Source organism: Apium graveolens, chromosome 9, assembly GCF_009905375.1.
Source record: "Apium graveolens cultivar Ventura chromosome 9, ASM990537v1, whole genome shotgun sequence".
Classification (NCBI taxonomy): Eukaryota; Viridiplantae; Streptophyta; class Magnoliopsida; order Apiales; family Apiaceae; genus Apium; species Apium graveolens.
The window spans coordinates 143,339,819-143,357,119 of NC_133655.1; the positions used below are offsets into that span (position 1 = coordinate 143,339,819).

General features: G+C 38.1%; 1 non-coding gene across 1 annotated transcript; it reads right to left on the reverse strand.

Annotated features, from left to right (window-relative positions):
• Positions 1-16,867: 16,867 nt before the first annotated feature.
• On the reverse strand, positions 16,868-16,974 carry LOC141688158 (small nucleolar RNA R71). The gene has a single exon (XR_012561620.1). It is a non-coding gene; the product is annotated as a small nucleolar RNA R71 (small nucleolar RNA).
• Positions 16,975-17,301: the final 327 nt, after the last annotated feature.

The window sequence follows — 17,301 nt, forward strand, 5'->3', positions numbered from 1 at the left end:
TAACCACCTCATTTGGCACATGTTAAGCTCTTTCTGCGTGAAAATGCACTAGAGCACTTATGGCTTGTGTAAATCTCGTACTTCTCTCCATACAAGTAGTGCCTCCAATATTTAGGGCAAAACTATTGCCACGAGCCCAAGCTCATGGGTGGGGATATCGAATTTTATATTCCCTTAATTGTCTTGATGCGTACGCGATTACCTTGTTGTGCTGTATAAGAAGCACCCTAATTCCTTATGCGAAGCGTCACTACACATCACAAAATCTCCTTTTCCATCCGGCAACGCCATCATAGGAGTCGTCACCAATCTTTGCTTCAGTTCTTGAAAGTTGTTCTCGTATTTCTCTGTCCATTCAAACTTCTCAGTCTTACGAGTAAGCCGCGTTAAAGGGGGCTACTATCTTTACAAACTTGAACGAACCTCCGATAGTGACCGACCAATTCTACCTCTGGTAGTCGACCTAACCATGGTCATCAATTCATCAGTGGTCCTTTATTCATTCTTGTCAGGATCCTTGTAAGTCATATGTCATAGCCTATTTGTATATTCGAGGATTCAACTCAACTCAAATAAGAATGTAATAAGTAAATAGTGGATCTACCGTCAAAGAGATCTCGCAAAGTAATATCTGTCAAAGGATTCAGGAACAAGGTTCATCTACAGACTTGAGGAATTAATTCACTGGAAGAAGTTCAAGAAATTGATCATGCCTCAGTGATATAAATCAAGATTGTGGATTTAATCAAGTGACAGAGATCTCGTCAGAGTATCATTAATTACAAGGATTTAATCTGAAGAAAATCAAAGTGTCAAAATCAATACATGAAGAAACGTCACGGAAGTTAGTCACTCATGAACCAGACAGTACATCGAGTGTCAACATTGAAGTGGTGGAATTGATTGATAATTGACAGTGATTTTCAGAAGATTTTCAGAAGAATGGTTGCTGCTCAAGATTAGTATTAATTCTCTATTAATTAATTAATTCATATAATTTAATTAAGAAAATAAATTATATCTGCAAAGATTAATTTATTGATTAATTGAATTAATTGATTAATTAATTCTGAATTAATATTAAGGTTTTTCAGAATTTTAATTGGATTAAAATCTGCATTAAATCAGCAAGACAATTGAAAATGAACTAGCATGACAATCAGGATTGTCATACCGATTGTCATGCCAGGCCATTTTCAATAGTCTCACTGAAAGTTACACTGGGAGGAGGATTGTCTTGCTAGTTCATTCTGATAGTCTTGCTAGTTCATTTGATTGTCATACCGAAAGTCTTGCTAGCTGTTGAGATTGTCTTGCTAGTTCAAAGGATAGTCTCACCGAAAGTCCTACCAGCTATGGGATTGTCATTCCAGTTCATTTCATTTGGCTGAATTGATTAAAAGAAGCAGAAGCATTCATTCACATTATCCAACACAGAACACAAAACAAGAACACAGAAAGCAAAAGCAGCCGCCTCTGAAACATTCCATTTTTCATCTACTTAATTCAAGATCACATTTCTAGTTTGTAAAGTTAAATCCAAACCACTAGAATTATTTATCTTGTTCTTGTGTAACAATCTAGCGGATCAAAATCCCTAGAACTTAATCTCAAATTGCGTTTAGCATTTGAATCTTTTTATTACAAAAATAGAAAAAGTTCATGTCGAATTTATTCTAGATTTGTGATAATTAATTTGAGATTAATTCCTTGTAATCGATACAGTTGTTGTAACACCTTTCAAGTTTAATAATATTTTTATTTAACTTGAATTTTGTTTCACATTTTTTATTCCGCATTTAATTCGATTATTCGGTACTGTTTGTATTCAACCCCCCTTCTACAAACACATTGGGACCTAACAATTGGTATCAGAGCCTTCTGATTAACGAATAAATCAAGATCCTAGACTTATGTGATTTTTCAACTCCTTGAATTTTTATTCATTCAAAAATTCATAATGACTTCACAAAAAGTTGGAACCGTTAAAATTCCACAATTTGATAAAGAGAATTATATTATGTGGAAGAAGAAGATGCTCTTGTTTTTACAAGTGGCAAATCCCAGATATTCAAACTTGTTAAAGAAGGGGATAAAAACTCCGATGGTTATTGAACCAGAGGTGATAGTAGATGATGTTGTGATTACCAAAGCTAGAACCTATCCAAAAGAGCCTGAAGATTTTACTCCTGCTGAAAAAGAAGAAGCCTCCTTGGATGCCAGCCTTCAATTAATATTAATTGATTCCCTTGATCCCTTGATGAACAGACATGTGATGAACTGTAAAAATTCCAAACACATGTGGGAAACTATTGAGGTGATTAATGAAGGCACAGAGGAAGTTAGGGAGAACAAGTTGGAGATCCTAACCTCTGAGTATGAATATTTTAAATCAAATCCAGGAGAAGGAATTACTGAAGTGTTTGAGAGGTACAATGCGTTGATCAACAACCTGAACATAAGTGGGAAATATTATTCAATCAGGGAGGTCAACAAAAAGTTCCTTTTAACACTGTTAACTCATCTTGAACATAGAATCACTGCCATTAGAGAAGCTAGAGATCTGAGTGATATTTCTTTGGACAGGCTCTATGGAGTGTTAAAAACCTATGAGTTGGAGCAGATTCAACAGAAGGAAGTCTACGGGAAGGATAGAATGGTCAGCACATCTACTGCACTTGTAGCTGAAGGTCAACAACAACAGCAATCTCAACAATTGGAGAGAATGGTATAGTGTTCCAAGGCTGAGGAAAATATGTTAGTAGCAGAATATGATCCTCCTACTACAAATCAATCAAGTGATGATTTTTATTCCTTGGAAGAGCTGGAGCAATTGGAAGACGAGTCAATGGCCCAAATTGTCAAGAGATTCTCCCATGTCAGATTCAAGAGGAATCCCAAGCTTAAGTACAAGTCCAACTACAACAAATTCCAGAAAGGTGGATCTTCATCCTCTAACACCAGCAATGGTGGATATAAAACAGGGATGGTTGATCGGAGCACCATTAGATGCTATAACTGTAATGAGTTGGGACACTTTGCCACAGAATGTAGGAAGCCAAAGCAAGTAAGAAAGAACTCTGAAAGGGCTTATCTGGCAAAGGGAAGAAGCTGGGATGATACTGACAGTGAAGATGGAGATGAAGGAAATCTTGCTCTTATGGCTATTGATGGAAAAGCTTCATCATCAAGAATAGAGGTAAAACAATCTGATGCTGAAATGGTTTATCATCTAAGAGGTAACTTAGATTGTGCACGTCGTGATAATGAACTGTTAAGTTTACAGATCACAAACCTTGAGAAAGAGGTCAATGAATTAAGATTTGTGCACATTAATTAAGACAAATTAAAAGAACAAGTATCTTTTCTAGAGAATAGAGTTGAATATTTATAGAAAACTCGAAACTATTCTCAAAGACAAGATCACCGGTCTTGAGACTAAGGTTAGAGCCTACTTCAATTCTTGTTCGAAGGCTAAAGAGTTCTACAGTAAGCAATCTGTTAATCAAACATCTGGAATAGGTTATGATTACAATGTTGCTATTGGAGAATTAGGCATAAACTCCCCTCCTCGTGTCTGTGCTAAAGGGAGGGAAGTATCACATGTGCTTAAGGGTGTTGATGAACCCCTCTATAAACCATCAATTGTTGAACCATTTGATGCGACCTCTTCTGTTATTCAAGAAGAAATACGTGCTGAAGATCTTGCTAATGAGAAGGTTGTTTCCAAGTCGAGTGTGTCGAAAGTTCCAGTCAAAGTTGTGAAAGTAACTAAGACTAACTCAGACACACATGAGTTGGATAACAAAAATGCCATGTCTACCATGCATAAATTGCCTGCTATTAATATCTCTCATAAAGCATGTGGTGTTTCTAATTGTATGTCTTGTGCTTTTAATATGATGTATGCTTATTTTAATGGTAAGCATGTTTCTAATGATAAGACTACTCCTCGTGAGCATGTGAATAACAAGAAGCATGATAGGTCTAAGACTGCTAGTCCTTCTAGGGCTAGAAAGGAGACATTTATGCCTAAGCTTAAACAGAAATTTGTTAAAGCTGTTTACAAGGTCAAATGTTCAGTCATTGAGAAAGTTGAGACCATTAAAGTTAAAAATGTTGTTTTGCCTGACAAAGGACAATTCTACAAGTATGCCGGGCCCAACCAAGTTTGGGTTCCGAAGAAGGTCTAATCCATTTGTAGTGCAGGGCATTAAACAAGTATAACCGGTAGTGTGGATTCTTGACAGTGGATCATCAAGACATATGACCGGAGATAGAGCCCTGCTATCAATTATGGTTGAGAAAGCTGGCCCCATGGTTACCTTTGGAGATAACAGCAAAGGTTTATCTGAGGGATATGGCTGTTTGCAAGCTGGATATGTTATCAGTGAAATTTTGTATATTGTGCTAGGTTATTATCAGGAAGCAGTATCTAACATATAGCACCAGTGACGAGACTTGAGAAAATTACGACATATCAGGCACCTGCTGCACATTACACTTGGAATTGGACTCTAGTAAGATATGTACAAGTGTACTCCTGGTTGGTGAGTCAAAAGAGGAAGTCAGTGCACCACAGTTCATGGACTTTGTAGCTGCAGATCTGGTGACAGCTGTGGGATGAACTAGTGTACACCTCAAGCAATCGTCAAGGACATGGTATGGCACTCTAACAGAAGTTATAATTTTATATGAACTAGTAGAGTCGTCATATTTATAACTCTCTTATCACTAGGCACAATCATATTGTTTTATATGTGCAGTGATATATTGATAATGCTATCATTGAACTCAAACTTCTTTATACATTAGTGATTTCTTATGTCATGTAAAATCTTTTGAAATCACTATTATAAATCATTTTCTCTCTATTACCATATGTTCTGTGATACAGGTTCAGTCTCCAATGACTTTCTTTCATTGACAGTCATGAGGTTGAAAACCCACAACATCTATCCCAGACTGTAAAAAACAAACACAGAAACAGAACCAACCAACACTCTCTTACCACTAAATGTAGTATGAATGAGCGTGAGGGAGATAGTGCCTTAGTGCACCACATAAGGAAGGTTCTGTAGTCAACCCAGTAGCTCTGTCTCCTACATAGATGAGTAGTATTTAAACCGAGACAACTGCTAACCCCCATACATCTTCTCAAAAAGATGTAATGGCTGAAAAGGCACATAAACAGTTACTAGATTCATTCTCTCAACAGGGTGCGTCTATTGAAATTTGCCTGTCGGCCAGGGTATCCAATGTAGTGTCACCACTTCAAACATAAACAATTCTTGATGCACAAGGAAAGGTTACACACACAAAGGATGAGTTGACGGAAACAAGAGTTTCGACCATTTTAAGGTCATATTCGATTGTTTAAGGTTCGTTAATGGACCAATTGCCTTTACAGGTGTTAGGAGAGGATACTGATCCAAAAGCCATATGTCAGTGGTCAGTGTCTACCTCCCCAGGCTTAAATCCCCTGGATGCATCTGCGGATAGTGGATCTGACATAGGCGCAGATTGGCAACTTGTTGACAATGATTCAGATATTACCTGATGAGTCACAAGGAAATGTCTTCACAGGCATTAGAAGGGAACTTTGATCTTTATGCTAAATTCGTTGGATCATTGTTTACCTTCCCAGAATTCAAATCTGGAACCCTAAAAGGGAAACTAGCAACTTGTAGATTATGACTCAGATTCATCTGACGAGTTTAACAAGGATGGGAATTTGCGAACTCCCATTGCACCACCTGTGACCTCCTTAAGGATGGCTAAGGTGATTTTCCTTGCAGGTACAGCTGGATTTTGGAGCTATGAGAGAAGAGTGATACACTTGTGAGAATGAGTGTAAACACCAGTGGAGAGAAGAGTGAAACACATGTGAGGTACACTAAACAGAATCACACACTCACAGTGAGGAAGAAAGAGAAACTACTTGTTATTTCTTTTTCCAACCAAGTGAAATATGAGAACTCCTTCAGACGACGGCATACATTCCTTCTTTAAGGGGGATATAAAAGCTTAAGTAATAGTTTGGAGGATTCCTCAACTAAGGGGGAGAAATAGCAGGGAGGAAGAAAAAGATCCTACATGTACACTACACCACACCGTTGTTGTTTGTAACTACGGATCCTATTGTACGGGAGAGGTGGTAAACACAAGGTGATTTTCTAGTAAGGGAAGAAGCTGTTAGGGGAGTACCATTGGTTTTTATCTGCGGATCCTATTGTACGGGAGAGGTGGTAAACGAAGGTGATCTTCTTTAATCAGTTGATTCTCATAGGGGGAGAAGCAAGAGAGATATGGGCTTCTCAGTAGGAAATGTGGTTGTACAAATGAAGATGGAACTACTTGAAGATATGTTCAGTCTAGAGGAACATCTACTTGGAATCTGGAAAATGTTAAATCTAGTCCAGAACTTTTCTACTATTTACTTTGCATTTCTTTTTATATCTTTTTCTTATTTGTTAGTTGAGTTATCCTCTAGGTATTTGTGTGTTATTGTCTAACAAACAAATAGGGGGAGATTGTAAGTCATATGTCATAGCCTATTTGTATATTCGAGGATTCAACTCAACTCAAATAAGAATGTAATAAGTAAATAGTGGATCTACCGTCAAAGAGATCTCGCAAAGTAATATATGTCAAAGGATTCAGGAACAAGGTTCATCTACAGACTTGAGGAATTAATTCACTGGAAGAAGTTCAAGAAATTGATCATGCCTCAGTGATATAAATCAAGATTGTGGATTTAATCAAGTGACAGAGATCTCGTCAGAGTATCATTAATTACAAGGATTTAATCTGAAGAAAATCAAAGTGTCAAAGTCAATACATGAAGAAACGTCACGGAAGTTAGTCACTCATGAACCAGACAGTACATCGAGTGTCAACATTGAAGTGGTGGAATTGATTCATAATTGACAGTGATTTTCAGAAGATTTTCAGAAGAATGGTTGCTGCTCAAGATTAGTATTAATTCTCTATTAATTAATTAATTCATATAATTTAATTAAGAAAATAAATTATATCTGCAAAGATTAATTTATTGATTAATTGAATTAATTGATTAATTAATTCTGAATTAATATTAAGGTTTTTCAGAATTTTAATTGGATTAAAATCTGCATTAAATCAGCAAGACAATTGAAAATGAACTAGCATGACAATCAGGATTGTCATACCAATTGTCATGCCAGGCCATTTTCAATAGTCTCACCGAAAGTTACACTGGGAGGAGGATTGTCTTGCTAGTTCATTCTGATAGTCTTGCTAGTTCATTTGATTGTCATACTGAAAGTCTTGCTAGCTGTTGAGATTGTCTTGCTAGTTCAAAGGATAGTCTCACCGAAAGTCCTACCAGCTATGGGATTGTCATTCCAGTTCATTTCATTTGGCTGAATTGATTAAAAGAAGCAGAAGCATTCATTCACATTATCCAACACAGAACACAAAACAAGAACACAGAAAGCAAAAGCAGCCACCTCTGAAACATTCCATTTTTCATCTGCTTAATTCAAGATCATATTTCTAGTTTGTAAAGTTAAATCCAAACCACTAGAATTATTTATCTTGTTCTTGTGTAACAATCTAGCGGATCAAAATCCCTAGAACTTAGTCTCAAATTGCATTTAGCATTTGAATCTTTTTATTACAAAAATAGAAAAAGTTCATGTCGAATTTATTCTAGATTTGTGATAATTAATTTGAGATTAATTCCTTGTAATCGATACAGTTGTTGTAACACCTTTCAAGTTTAATAATATTTTTATTTAACTTGAATTTTGTTTCACATTTTTTATTCCGCATTTAATTCGATTATTCGGTACTGTTTGTATTCAACCCCCCCTTCTACAAACACATTGAGACCTAACAATCCTCCATGGGATCCTCCTCAGCAACTATCCCTTCTAGGACAACATCCTCAACATGAACATCATCCGATCCCGCGTTAGGACGCTCTATCGGATCCATTATCTGATCTCCAATAAGTAATAAAACATCATCGCGTTGTTGCTCCTCAACCTCAGGGTTCGGAGTCCCGCTACCATATACGATAACGAACTACGCTTCTATCACGATATTTATAAGGGTTCCCATAAGGGTTTTAACTGTCAGTACTATGTTAGGTAGCCCGACTAGGAACTTGGCAAGAGTTCTTATTATCTTAGTGAACTTATTATCTTAACGTCATATCATCTTTGAGGTTTATAACGCTTAGCTCTGATACCACTTCTGTAACACCTCCAAATCCGGGGTCGGGGATCCGGGTTGTCATGAGTTCCATTTCCCATAATAACACCCAATCTTAATAAATAATCAACTACTCTGTACTGTGACCCCACAATAAACACACACACCACAAGTTATAGTCTCAGAGATGAACACTCAAAAATAACACAAGTCCTTATATTCCACAATTATAAACCGTTACACCTTAAAAAGGTTCTGAATAAATTTACATATTCCTTACCATTATTACAATTCATATTATACATAAGTCTGGTTCATCAATAGTTGAAAACCTAGCCTATTGGTAGCTCCTACCTCAGCTACGGCGGCATCAACGCTTCCAGAAGACTGCGGAACGTTTTCTAACCGCTTACGAATCGGGAGCTTGGTCCTGTTCATCTTTTCTATCTGTTGTTGTGTGATGAAAGAAGAAAGCAAGGGTGAGCAGCAAGCCCACCAAAATAATATGTATAATAATTAACAATATATGAGCCTTCTCATAGTACTCATGAAAGTCTTGGTCAAAAGAAATGAACCAAGTTTGATATCTTAATGCGATGAAGTGGCAAAATATTCAGTATATATACATATATACTTTTCAAAATCTTGGAAGTCCTCTTCCATGCATAATATACACAGAGTTCCAGTTTATAACTGTATAAAAATATCGTTGCAAGGTGATCTCATATATCTACCCTTGTCTCAACATTTTTCTGAAAATCTTTGATATGCATAAGATAATCATTAACTAGATATAAGTTGAAAATATGAAGTTACAAGATACCCCAATATACTTATATCTTTTCCAAATATTACTTGAACTACCACCGTTCAAGTTATAATCAGTTCAAAAGTCCATCACATAGATGAGACCACAAGACAAGATTTGAATAGATTCAATCTTTGAATATCATTATAAATAATGAAGTTACGAGATACTTCATTAAATCCCAATATATATATACACCTATATATATACATTTCATACACTCCTTGAAAACCTCTGTTATGAAAATTATAAACAGAGTTGCAATATCCAATAAATTTGGAAAGGAGAAAACCTTGGCATAAACCTGATATCTTGCTGATCAGGCAAAGATACCAATAAGTAACCTTTTCTACTAGTAGATGGACGAATTCCCCACTGGTCATCACCCTGGACGCAATAGGACCTTATGCTGGACTGCCACTCAGCCACTTACGCATTTGATGGACTCCCACTGAGCCACTTACACTTTCATGGACGCCCACTGAGCCCATGTTGCTTATGCCGACTCAAATAGATGAACTTACTTCCCGAACGATGGGCAAGTAATCAAGATGTTTTCTCAAAATAGCAACCTCGTTGCGAATGTAAAATACACCACTGAGCCGGATCCCTCAAGTTTTGAACGAGTATTTAAATCCCCTTTAAAAGGAAGATCTTAAATATAAAAATGAGTTTTGGGATCCGCTCTAACTTTTAAAAATCATTTTGAAGACTCGAAAACACTTTAAAGAGTGTTTGGAGTAATGCTGATTTAATAAAGTAAATCAGTCCCGATATATTAGAAAATATCTGAATATTATCATTTAAATAATATTCCCTTAAAGAATAATCTTTATACAAATAATTGAAGTAGAAGTTGTAAAACTTATACTTGATATGAGTATTAAATAACCAAAGATATACTTATACGAAAGTACTATCTTTATTTGAATAATAGAAAATAAGTTTGATTATCGACACCGTATTCTTTAATAAATGATATGTCATTGATTATTTGACGTGTTATATGTGACTTGTTGGTTGACTGTCGGTCTATATGTTTGGTGATTACTTATTTATAGCGTAACTTTCAATCCGTTAATCGGATTCGGGTAAAACGAAGGGTAGATAGAAGTGTATGTCAAATAGAATCGTATGAATTGAATATTGATTGATACTTATGATGCCTAGCAGAGTAAGCAAGGCGTAGGAAAGGGAAGCAGGTGATCATAAAATGGAATCAACATGTAAAAAATACAGCCAATGATCAGAAAATAGAATCGAGGCATAGGAAAAGTAGACGAGTGGTTGTTGAAGAGAGTCATTTGACGAATACAAGTGAAATTGGAATCAATTGTGATAAGGTAAGTACTTCTAAACCTTTCTCGAGATATATTGCAAATATTTCTAAATTCTCTTGTGACATACTGTTAATATTCAAAATAGCTATGTTTTATATTTTAAATACTTTGAATCCTTCATCCTTGAACCTGAGCCACATCATTTGATCTCTGAGCCGTAAGCCTTCATCTTTGTAAACCATTTCTTGTTGATTTACCAGATACTAAACCACACAAATATGATACTACTCCACAAATATATACCCATCATATACCAAACACTGGAACAAAATTGTTTAAACATACAGAAACTTTTATACTCAACCATACCTTGTGACATCAAAGAACTAAATCTTGTAAACCATTGTTCCTCTAATACCCGATTCTCCTACAAGCTGGAGGCCATTTCTTATACACACTTCGATACCCCTTGTGATACTCATGAAATGCATTATGCCTTTATACAAATGTTACATCACTGTTGATTACAATCTTGTTTTATTAAATTATATTATTTATCATATTGAACTGCATTAGAATTGGATAGTTTTTCTTATATATAGGGACCAAATTCGTGGTCAGACCATATCAATGGTCAAGTTAGGCCAATGTGTGCCTTAGATCCAGTAATTAGAGCAGTGCTGTGTGTTTTACTCGGGGTTAGCACGTGACTGATCAACAGCCTAACCTTGGTTTTAAAACTTAAAAATGAATATCCAATTCTAATGATTGTTTAGCAATAAATTTGTTTCCTCTGAACCATTTCGTTGATCATTGAGTAACCTCAATTATTGTCATCGTGACTTGCTGAACTAGTTAGCTCACTCTTGCGAATCTTTTGATGTATTCTACAGTTAAGAAGGATACGGTTGATAGAGAGGTTTCCCAGTTCAATGTACAAGCTAGGATTCCAGATTGAGATGGATTGAGCTAGCAGGAGCTCATGGCGGTAGTGAGACAGTAAGATTGTAAAATAATTTCATTATCCGTTGTAAGTTAAATTAGTTGGGATTTAGTACGTTGTAATAAAAGTTAAGGTTGTGGCTTGTTTTCATACTTTAATCTGTTGCGATCCGTGGTTATGTAAAGCAGGGTCATTACAAATAATATTTTTATACAGGTTTATATATTATGTATGTGTTGTGGACCCCAAACTTCTGACCCAGGTTTGGAAGGCTCCACATAGAGCCAATCCGGGCAGATAACGCGCCCACCAGCTTGAGGTTGTCTTCCGTGATCATATCCTTGAGGTTGAAGTGCTTCTCTACATACTGAAGAACTTTATCTGCTCTCTCTTTACTTTTCCCTATTAATTCCTTTTGAACTCTTTTATCTAGAGATAAAAGATAATAATAATTTGTTAAAGGAAAAGGAAAAAGTTTGTTGAAAAAGAAGGGCGCGCCCCTGGTAGAAGACGCGTCCAGTATATGAGGACATGTTTTGGGAATCACTTACTTGGTTCTAGGTTGAAACGAACTCGGGATCTCTTGACATCATAGATGTAGAAGAAAGGTTCCTTCCAATCCCTCTCGTGACTGATCTTGCCTTCATTGAATCCCTTGTTATTCAGCCACTTGTTGACTACAAAGAAATGATAACCAGGAATTGATTTTCTTATGCTATAAAAAAAGCTGAATTCCTTCATGGAGGGCACGCCCAGTCCGAGATTGTGGTACATCATGTACAAAGCCCAAGCTAGTTTGTATGAGTTTGGAGACAATTGAACCGGGGCAACGTCATACCACTTCAAGATCTTTTTGATGTATGGGTGCAAGGGCACGCCCACGCCTAGAGAAATCAATTTTGGTGTAAGCACCATTCTAGGGATCCTTTGGTTCCCAATGTTGAAGATGTGTGGCCTAATGGTCCGAAGAGGGCGCGCCCAGATGCCCTCCATGTCATAATATTTAATGTGCCACTGAATCTCCAAGTTTGTTATGGTGGAGTCGAGGGCTACACAGGCTAGCTTGCCTTCTTTCTTCCTCCTGGCATTTTTCTCTGCCTCAGTTAAAGCATCAAGTTTGGTCCAGTCACAATCCACTTCGACATCCGAGGGTTCCCAGTGTTCGAGAGGTGAGTCGAATTTTTGAGGAGACACACGATACTTTTCAGGGTTGGGACTTCTTTTTTCAAATTCACTTACGCTGAGAGGAGACGCGTCCTGAGAAGGAGCCGCGCCTTGAGAAGCTGACGCGTCCCGAGATGGGGACGCGTCCTCGTTTGAAACAGTCATGCGTTGGGGTTGTTGGCTTGTGGTGGGTATAATCTCATGATACGTCCAATCTTCGATGGCAGCCCTAGCATGTAGAATTGGAGTTCTTTGCCTTTTAATTCCTTTCTTTTTCATTCTTGAGCCTATGGGGATGTGATCCATGGAATCGGAACTGGAGTCAGACATTATAGAAGTCTTTGAGTTAAGAGATTCAAAGACGCCTCTTTCTTCTTTAAGGAAGGAACTCGTCCTATAAGATTCAGGGAAGTCGGGTTTGAAGGAGATCAAGTGTGGGGAATAGATCCCAAGGCATTTGTTGAGTACTTTGAATGGATGAAAGGGTGACGAAGAAGACGCGTCCTCCAGCTGCAAAGAAGGAAGAAAAAACTGAGGACGCGTCCATATATATTAAAAAGAAAAAAGAAAGAAGAAGATACTGGAAATATTCGAGGACGCGTCCTAAGAATCTGTCGCAAGAGATGTACTACGAAGACGTGTCCTAGTAGAATATTGTCCCTATAAAACAACATAAATATACGTCTTAAATAAGGGAAGATGGGACGCGCCCTGAAGGGTAGACGCGTCCTATGTGGTTGCAATTCAATGAAATTTTAACCGACTGTTAGCAGTTTGGGGAAATCCGATTAAAGCCCTAAAATATGTGATTACGGAATTAAAGAAGCAAAGTATGATACATTTATAGTTATATACACATATATATACACGACAAAAATGAAGAACAGTCAAAGTAAAAATGAAGCATACGAACGGTTTCTTGCTCATTAAAGTCGATTTACTCAACCAAATAAGGAAATAAAAGAAGATCTGCGTACCTTGTGAGTTGACGGTTGGATTGAGCTAAAAAAATCAGGAAATGGCCGGCTAAATCGTCGGGGTTTTTGAACTTGAACTTTAGTGGCGATGGAGGCGGTTGTTTTTTGAGAGGGAGAAGGATAAAAATGTCGGTGGGAGTTCCCTCTTTGGGTATTTATAGAGGAAGGGATAACTGACGTGGAGGATAGCTGTGTGCCACAAGTACGAAGTAAGGTTAAGGAGCGTCCTCTGCATTTGACGCATCCTGTGAGCCAAATTTCGTTGCTTGGATTTAAGGATAAAAATTCCAATTTTGTTTTCAACTGCAAATGGAATTTGGGGGGTAGTTGTTATACCCAAAATTTGGCATTGAATTGACTCGGGTCAAATGCGGATTACGTGCGGTCAAACCCGATATTGTGTTGTAGGAGGTTAGGACGCATCCATCATGAAGGACGCGCCTACTTGTGAGAAGATGTGCTATAGTCTGGTAATGACGGAGCATGGGAGTGCATGATCAGGGAAGGACGCGCCCAAGCTAGGTGGACGCGTCAACCATGGTGAAAGTACTTGGAAAATGTGATCTTGTGGCAATGGAAGTTGGAGGACGCGTCCTGTGGCATGGTGTAAGGAACGGTTGATGAAGAAACAAGGTTGGTTTTATAAAGGTGAGGACGCGCCCAGAGTCTTAGGACGCGTCCTGTGTTTGGTCAATACACTTTTGATGGTGACTTCAGGACAAAGCTTGCATGGAGAGGAGTAATGGAGATTATTTTTACTAACGTATTTGTTGCAGTTACTCTTTGAAGAATTCCATCCTTGAGACGGTCAAGGAGGGGGATGTCCGTGAAAAGCTTGAAGGCCTCCAGGGGTATGCCTGATGTTTGAAGGCCTCCTCCTGTATTCAATGGGTGTCCTCGTTGGGGATGCGGGGTTAACATTGGTGTGTGCATTGGGAACTCTGTTCTTGTATTCAACGGGTGTCCTCGTTAGAGAACTTTGGAGTCATCCTGCACTTTGCACCCAAGAGCTTGGGATCACATGTCCTGTTATCTGGTGGGTTATCCTCATTCGGGGGACAGGGATGCTTCTGGCATTTGGGGTGAACCGTGGCTATACCTGCATTCGTAAATCAAGGGAGATAATTGTAGCGGAGTGTTATCCTTGCGCAGGGAGATGCATTATCCGTGAAGTTCTGCGATTACGGACGAGCCTTGGGCCTTTGCGGTTGGTCCTCATAGTTGGACATTCCTAAAGCTAGCGGAAGACGGACTTTGGACGGACTTCTACCGGGCCTAGGGAATAAGAAGTCTTAGCCCATTAGATTTCTTGTTCCATAAGAACTACGTCAGGCTTGATCCCTATATAAAGGGTATGTAGGCACATTGAGAGGGTAAGAAGTTTGATAAGTGGCATTTTATACCACTTAGAACGTCTTATAATAGCTTAAATTGGTGTCTTGAAATCACGTATTTTGTGTATTTGATGCGTTTTTCTAGTGTTTGTGCATTTCAGGGTATTAGTTGCATTTCGGGAGAGAATTCAACAATAATAAGCCTTGGCATGTGTTTAGCATTGCAAGTGGGAAGATAGGAGCATATTGCAGCGAAGAAACGGAGAAAACAGATCATTTTTCCAGAAAGGGTCTGAGAGACCGCTCAGCTCTGCTGAGCGGCCGCGCAGGAAGCTGAGCGCCCGCTCAGCTATGCTGAGCGGCCGCGCAGGGTCGTAAATTCAGAATAATTATTTAAGACTCCTATTTCTGTTTGGCTTCTGACTTCTGAGCTATCTGGGTTTTATGGGACTCCTATAAAAGTAGATTTCAGAGACGTTTCACTAAGGTTGGATAGTAGTATTAATCGAAGAGCGAAGGAGATAAGGAAGAAGACCGTTTTAGCACACCGTAACGAAGAGGAATCATATTTTCTTGTGATTCTTTATTTCATTGTAACGTTGGATGCTAGTTTTCTTTGCTTTGAACCTATTTACTCTTGTGACGTACTCTGGTTTAATATAAGTAGTTTTAGTTATTATTCTCTTGTGTTTATTTATCATGTTTTCATATGAACCCATGATGACGATGAATGCTATTATGGGATAATCATGATCATGGGGTCGTAACGGATTTACTATGGAATTCTTTAGTTAGTTGTTTAATACCTTAGTGTGTGATGATTGTATGATATCTAGTATTGGTTGTGCGTATTCGTCTTATGTGCGTCGCGAACATATAAGACAGGGTGTTAATCTCTTATGAAGCGACGGTGGATCTTGAGATTTAGAATTTGCCATGCTAGCATAGGTTCATGTATGATGTTGCATGATTAGTGGGTAACTCTAACCGTTTTATTCGCCCTGTGTAATCAAAAGGAATAACTTGTTCTTAAATCATTATGTTGTCAATTTCTGTAGACATATAGGGACTCAACATAATTGATGCCTATTCAATTTCTATCTTAATTGTGGATATTTGGTAGAATGGTATTAGTATAATGAAAGTTGGCTTTTATCAGTTTCGTGTTATTCAATTAATATCATCATTGTTGCATGCTAAGGATAATAACAATGGCTATTGAAGGAAGTAGTAATGAAGTTGTGATCTCATGAGTGTTTAATATTGTTAATTCTAAGTGATAATTAAGTGCTTAATTCTAGTAGTTAATTGTAGTTAATAATTAGTTAATCAAATCTAAGTGTTATTGTCTTAACATTGAGAAGTAATCATACATTGGTGAGTGAGTTTAATTGAACATAATTAGCCCGAGTCTCTGTGGGAATGAACTAGAAATTATTCTATATTACTTGCTAACGCGTATACTTGCGTGTATTATTAGCGCGTGATTTCGCCCTAACAAGTTTTTAGTGCCGCTGCCGGGGACTCGGCGTATTTGTTTAGTTTATGTACTTACCATCATTGGTCATTAGGACTCAGTGATTAAGACGTGTTACTTATTATTTCCGGTTGTGTTTCAGGTACTTTAGCGAGCGTTTATGCAAACTCATTCTCGTACTCGCAAGAGGACTTTAGATACAGCTGAGGAGACAGACGAAGTTTTTGATATTCCGGAGAAGATAGAATTTGAAGATTCAGATTCAGGAAGTGAGCAGAAAGAGCCAGTAGTCATGGGTGATCGTATTATTCTGGCAGATCCAGCTCTTATGGACTTTTCTCGGACTAAAATTGATGACATTCAGTCAAGCATTCTTCATCCGGCTATTCAGGCTAACACCTTTGAAATCAAGCCGGGCACTATTCAGATGGTGCAAAATTCTATTTCTTTTGGAGGTGCTGCGACTGAAGACCCCAACATGCACATAAGGAATTTTGTCGAGATCTGCAGTACTTTCAAATATAATGGTGTGACTGATGAGGCTATCAAGCTGAGGCTTTTCCCATTCTCTCTTAGGGATAAAGCCAAGGACTGGTTACATTCTGAACCAGCTGGGTCCATCACTACTTGGCAAGATCTTGCGCAAAAGTTTCTGGTGAAGTTTTATCCAATGGCAAAGACTACTGCTATGAGGAGTGCTCTTACTTAGTTTGCGCAATAACCTACAGAATCTATGTACGAAGCTTGGGAGCGCTACAAGGAGATGTTGAGAAAGTGTCCACATCATGGAATGCCCGATTGGATGGTGATCACTGGTTTCTATAATGGTTTTGGGGCCCAATCTCGGCCCATGCTCGATGCAGCAGCTGGAGGCGCCTTGTGGGCCAAAAGCTATACTGAGGCTTATAATCTTATTGAGACTATGGCTGTAAATGAGCATCAAAACCCAACTCAAAGGATGATGTCTGGGAAGGTAGCAGGTATTCTGGAAGTCGATGCAGCCACCGCTATTGCAGCGCAGCTCCAAGCGCTGTCTATGAAGGTCGATTCTCTAGCCACCTATGGAGTCAATCAGATAGCTATGGTCTGTGAACTTTGTGCAGGTTCTCATGCTACGGA